General features: G+C 40.2%; 1 protein-coding gene across 1 annotated transcript in view; it reads right to left on the reverse strand.

Annotated features, from left to right (window-relative positions):
- Positions 1–931, reverse strand: part of LOC106878981 (transmembrane protein 26) — a 130,251-nt gene extending 129,320 nt beyond the window's left edge. Inside the window, exon 1 of the mRNA XM_089342979.1 lies at positions 614–931. The gene's annotated coding sequence lies outside the window, so the exon portion shown is untranslated. The remainder of the gene's footprint in view (positions 1–613) is intronic.
- Positions 932–6,000: the final 5,069 nt, after the last annotated feature.

A 6,000-nucleotide genomic window follows, 5' to 3' on the forward strand; every position in this document is an offset into this window, starting at 1 on the left:
TGTCATTGATATATATATGGGGGACATGACTTTTGTTTATTCATAACGAACATTGGGTGAGTGCGTTCTTTGTATGTAATTGAACAATAAATGTAATAATTAAACTGTATAACTCGTTATGTTATCTCTACGAGTCACCCGAGGGAAACATAACAGTTTATTTCACCGTAATTAAAGGAAAGTATAATTAGAGATCCACCACCGAAAAAGAAAAAAGAAAAACCTATGGTTCTCATAGTAACAGGTGATCACAATACTATTTCTTACTAAAAATAAAAAGAAAAAGAAACCAGAAATTCTGTTTTATTCATGACAGCTATTATTCCGTAGGTCCGTCATACGCGTACACAGAAATTGAATCACACATAGACATGTACGTACTAACGAACACAGACACACATATACATGTTACAACACACACGCACATATATTAGGTACGAATACAAACATATAAACACACACAGACACAAATGTACGAACAATACACATATACACTCACAAACACAAAAACAGGTTATTAAAACAAAATGTTGTATACGTCTTTTTTTAGCCACCGTGTTTACAAAAGAAACAATAAAGTTGTGTTTATTGATAATTAAAAAAAAATTTTTACCTTTAGAAAACGTTGTACGTCAAATGACAAGTCACCAACAAACAGAAACAATTGTTTGAAGGCCACAGGAACAAAAGTCTGCCATTTTTAGAAAGTGGTTATAATTTCTTGTTGTGGTTAAAGAAAATGTCCTTACACCAGGTACTACTAAAGAAGAGTGGTCCCCAACGCGCAGTCGCGCGTCCGCGCTAGCTAGTCGTGGATAGTCGATCCTACAAGTGCGCGCGTGTGCGAGTGCGCGTATGCAAATGAATACATGTGCGCGTGCAAGCGTATGCAAATTAGTACATGCGCGATTTGTTTTCTTTATTTTCTCACGACTAGCTAGCGCGGACGTGCAACTGCGCGGGTGCGCGTTGGGGACCACTCTTCTTTAGTAGTACCCTTGCACCAAACAACTTCACTTTCAGAGAGAAAAGTGCCAAACGACAAGCAAAAAGTACTTTCTGGATTAATAATTCCGTAGAAAATTAGGAAATATATATATATATATATATATATATGAGTGAAAGAAAGAGGCACTTGCCTATGTTTAGTAAAAGTAACATATCTAGCGACCGACGAATGATTTCAAATTTTGGCTGACAGCCAGCAATTTCCGGGTAGAGGATAAGTCTCAATTAGAACGATTCCAGTGTCCAATGGGTATTCGTTTCATCCACTTCGAAAGGATGAAAGGCAAAATCGGCCGAAGGTACACGACTCGTTTTCGGTGGGGTTTTTTTTTTTTTCTGTTTTATGTTTTCGATATATCGAAAACATATAAATCCGAACAAATACGATTTTGCCGAAAAGTCACGTTTTCAAAATTTTAATTTCCCCCACCCCACCCCCAATTTATTAATTTTTAACTTTTTTTAGAATCGTTTTTTTTTTTCAAGTCACGTAAAAATATACAGAGATTCCAAATCTGAGATTCTTTTTTTTTTATTTCGTGGATTAAGATAAAGAATTTGAAAAAAAGTTTAAAATTAATGAATTGGTGTAGGGATGGGGGAAGTTAAAATTTTGAAAACGTGATTTGAGCTGAAGGCCAACAATTTCCGGGTAGAGGATAAGTCGATTAGAACGATTCCAGTGTCCAATAGGAACCTGTTTCATCCACCTCGAAAGGATGAAAGGGCGAAGGTACACGACTCGTTTTCGGTGGTTTTTTTTTTTTTTTTTTAAATTTCTTTCGGTTTTATGTTTTCGATACATCGAAAACATATAAATCCGAACAAATACGATTTTGCCGAAAAGTCACGTTTTCAAAATTTTAATTTTCCCCACTCCACCCCCAATTTATTAATTTTTAACTTTTTTTCGAATTTTTTTTTTTAAGCCACATAAAAATATACAGTTTCCAAATCTGAGATTCCTTTTTTTTTTAATTTCGTGGATTAAGATAAAGTATTTGAAAAAAAAGTTTAAAATTAATGAATTGGTGTAGGAGTGGGGGAAGTAAAAATTTTGAAAACGTGATTTTGGGGCAAAATCGAATTCCCCTATATCAGAATCATAGAAATCCGAAAAAAAATTTGGAAAAAAAAACCCACTGAAAATGGGTGGTGTACATGTCCTTTACCTTCACTGCAAAATTAACCTCAGCGGAATTTGAAGGAGTTACATACATATATATATATAAGCCTAGTCACCCGTATTACGAACCAGGTGATACACGAAGGAGTCATACCCAATGACTGGTGTAGCAGCACCATAGTCAACTGCTACAAAGGTAAAGGTGACGCTTTAGATACAAATAGTTACAGAGGCATCAAGCTGTTAGATCAGGTTATGAAAGTTACGGAGAGGGTCATATCCCAACTAATTAGGGAGCGAATCAATTTAGATGAGATGCAATTTGGGTTCGTGCCAGGTAAAAGCACCACTGATGCCATATTTCTAGTGAGACAGCTGCAGGAGAAATACCTAGCCAAGAATAAACCTCTGTACCTGGCCTTCGTTGACATGGAGAAAGCCTTTGACAGGGTCCCCCGATCCCTTATCTGGTGGTCAATGAGGAAACTTGGGATAGAAGAATGGTTAGTGAGAGCTGTGCGAGCCATGTACAGAGATGCTGCCAGTAAGATGAGGGTTGGAAGTGAGTACAGTAATGAATTCCGGGTAGAGGTAGGGGTCCACCAAGGTTCCGTCCTCAGCCCCCTCCTATTTATCATAGTCCTCCAGGCGAACACAGAGGAATTCAAGACAGGTTACCCCTGGGAGCTCCTCTATGCTGATTACCTTGCACTAATTGCGGAGTCACTATCAGAACTAGAGGAGAAGTTTCAGGTGTGGAAGCAAGGACTAGAATTGAAGGGCCTTAGAGTCAACCTAGCAAAAACCAAAATCCTAATAAGTATGAAGGTAGATAAAACACAAACCCCTTCAGGTAGATGGCCCTGCTCAGTATGTAGAAAAGGAGTAGGTAGTAACTCTATAAGATGTACCCGGTGCAAGCTATGGACACATAAGAGGTGCAGCAATATCAAAAGCAGATTAACTACGAAGTTAGTTTTTGTATGTGGCAGATGTTCAGGTGCAATAAAGACTGTAAACAAACAGGAAACAACTTCTATCTCATTCCAGGGAGAAAAACTAGAGGTAGTCGATAGCTTCCGCTATCTGGGTGACCAAGTTAGTAGTGGGGGTGGGTGCGCTGAAAGTGTAGCTGCTAGAATAAGAATAGCCTGGGCAAAGTTTAGAGAGCTCTTACCTCTGCTGGTGACAAAGGGACTCTCACTCAGAGTAAAAGGCAGACTGTATGACGCATGTGTACGAACAGCCATGCTACATGGCAGTGAAACATGGGCTGTGACTGCTGAGGACATGCGTAAGCTCGCAAGGAATGAAGCCAGTATACTCCGCTGGATGTGTAATGTCAATGTGCATACCCGTCAGAGTGTAAGTATCTTGAGAGAAAAGCTGAACATAAGAAGCATCAGTAGTGGTGTGCAAGAGAGACGATTGCGCTGGTTTGGAAATGTGGTGAGAATGAATGAGGATAGCTGCGTGAAAAAGTGCCACACCCTAACAGTTGAGGGAACCCGTGGAAGAGGTAGGCCCAGGAAGACCTGGGCTGAGGTGGTGAGGCAAGACCTTCGAACATTGGGCCTCACCGAGGCGATGACTACTGACCGAGACCTTTGGAAATGTGCTGTGCGTGAGACGACATGGCAAGCCAAGTGAGATCGTTGTCAGTGCCCCTGGACTGGCTCTTGTGCGGGTGGCACATAAGATGTACCATCTTGAGCGTGACTGTTGCCAGTACCGCCTGACTGGCCTTTGTAGGGTTTTCGAGCGAGATCGTTGCCAGTGCCCCTGGACTGGCTCTTGTGCGGGTGGCACATAAAAGACACCATTTCGAGCGTGGCCATTTTCGTGTGGGTGACACGTAAAAGCACCCACTACACTCTCTGAGTGGTTGGCGTTAGGAAGGGCATCCAGCTGTAGAAACTCTGCCAAATTAGATTGGAGCCTGGTGTTGCCATCCGGTTTCACCAGTCCTCAATCAAATCGTCCAACCCATGCTAGCATGGAAAGCGGACGTTAAACGATGATGATGATGATGATGATATATATATATATATATATATTGCCCCATTTTTCTTCATTACCCCTTTGGAACTTTCCACTGCCCCCAGTGGGGGCAATACCACCCACTTTGTATATATATATATATATTATATATTTATTAAGTTTGAAAACGGAGAGATACAGTTCAAATTTATAGAAAACAGAAGATGAAGACAAGTGAAGGAACAACAAGCAGGTGTATTAGTTTAACGCTTGGGAAGAATGGAAAAGTCTTTGACATTTCTGGCCTACACCCTTTGACAGAAAGGATACACTAACCCTACACCCAGATCTAAGGTTCAAAGTAGTCACCCATTTTAGCCAACTGTTTCTCATGTACAAGGAGAAAAACAATACTGAATGAACAATCAAAGAGTGTTTTTACAATTGTACACACACGCACACACACAAATATGTACATGCATAAGCATATAGCCATATACAGGTACGTATAAACCTACACCCATTTATTACATGTATACACAGGTAAATAAAGTAGTCAGGTGAGATGTTGAACAGAAAGTTTCTCATGTTATGAATGACAAAGCACAAACACATTGTCAAAACCATTGATTGTTGTAAAAACATGCTGAACATTGCCACTCTAGGAATTTTAAAATAAAACAAAAATATTCCCATAAAAATAATGTAAATATAGACTGTGAGTAAAATATTTATCAACAGCCATGACATATTCTAGAGCCTTCTATAAATGGCAAGAGTTAAGGTGTGTGGCTTAATGGTTAGGGTATACAGCTCATGACTGTAAAGTTGTGAGTTTGATTCTCAGTGAGGCATTTTGTTCTTGAGTAAGACACATTATTTCATACTGTTCCAGTTCACTCAGCTGGTAAAAGTGAGTTGGACCTGTATTTCAAAGGGCTAGCCTTGTCCCATTGTATGTCTTGCTGAATCTCGCTGAAAAGTACATTAAGGGTACATGTGTCTGTGGAGTACTCAGCCACCTGCATGCTAATTTCAAGAGTAGGCTGTTCTGGTGATCGGATCAATTGCAACACTCCTTGTCGTTACTGACAGATTCTTTTATTCTTTTCAGTGATTTGACTGTGGCCATGCTGGAACACTGCCTTTAGTCGAACAAATCGACCCCAGTATTTATTCTTTATAAGCCTAGTCATTATTCTATTGGTCTCTTTTGATGAACCGCTAAGTTACGGGGATGTAAACACACCAACATTGGTTGTTAAGTGATTGTGGAGGGACAAACACACATGCTCAATTAACAATAAACAAGATAAGGACAAATATCCGTCAAATGTAGGCACAGGAGTGGCTGTGTGGTAAGTAGCTTGCTTACCAACCACATGGTTCTGGGTTCATTCCCACTGTGTGGCACCTTGGGCAAGTGTCTTCTACTATAGCCTCGGACCGACCAAAGCCTTGTGAGTGGATTTGGTAGACGGAAACTGAAAGAAGCCCGTCGTATATATGTATATATGTATGTATGTGTGTGTATATGTGTGTATATGTTTGTGTGTCTGTGTTTGTTCCCCCCCCCCCCAACATCGCTTGACAACCGATGCTGGTGTGTTTATGTCCCTGTAACTTAGCGGTTCAGCAAAAGAGACCGATAGAATAAGTACTAGGCATCCAAAGAATAAGTCCTGGGGTCAATTTGCTCGACTAAAGGTGGTGCTCCAGCATGGCCGCAGTCAAATGACTGAAACAAGGAAAGAGTAAAGAGTAATGTACATAATTCCTCATCTCTTAAATATAGAACTGTATAAATGGTAAGGTATAGCCAGAGGTGCATGAATAGGGAGTACAGAATTCACATATATGCAAAGAGTGTGGGGGGTGGGGAATGC

Source organism: Octopus bimaculoides, chromosome 26, assembly GCF_046866305.1.
Source record: "Octopus bimaculoides isolate indiv1 chromosome 26, ASM4686630v1, whole genome shotgun sequence".
NCBI classification, from domain to species: domain Eukaryota; kingdom Metazoa; phylum Mollusca; class Cephalopoda; order Octopoda; family Octopodidae; genus Octopus; species Octopus bimaculoides.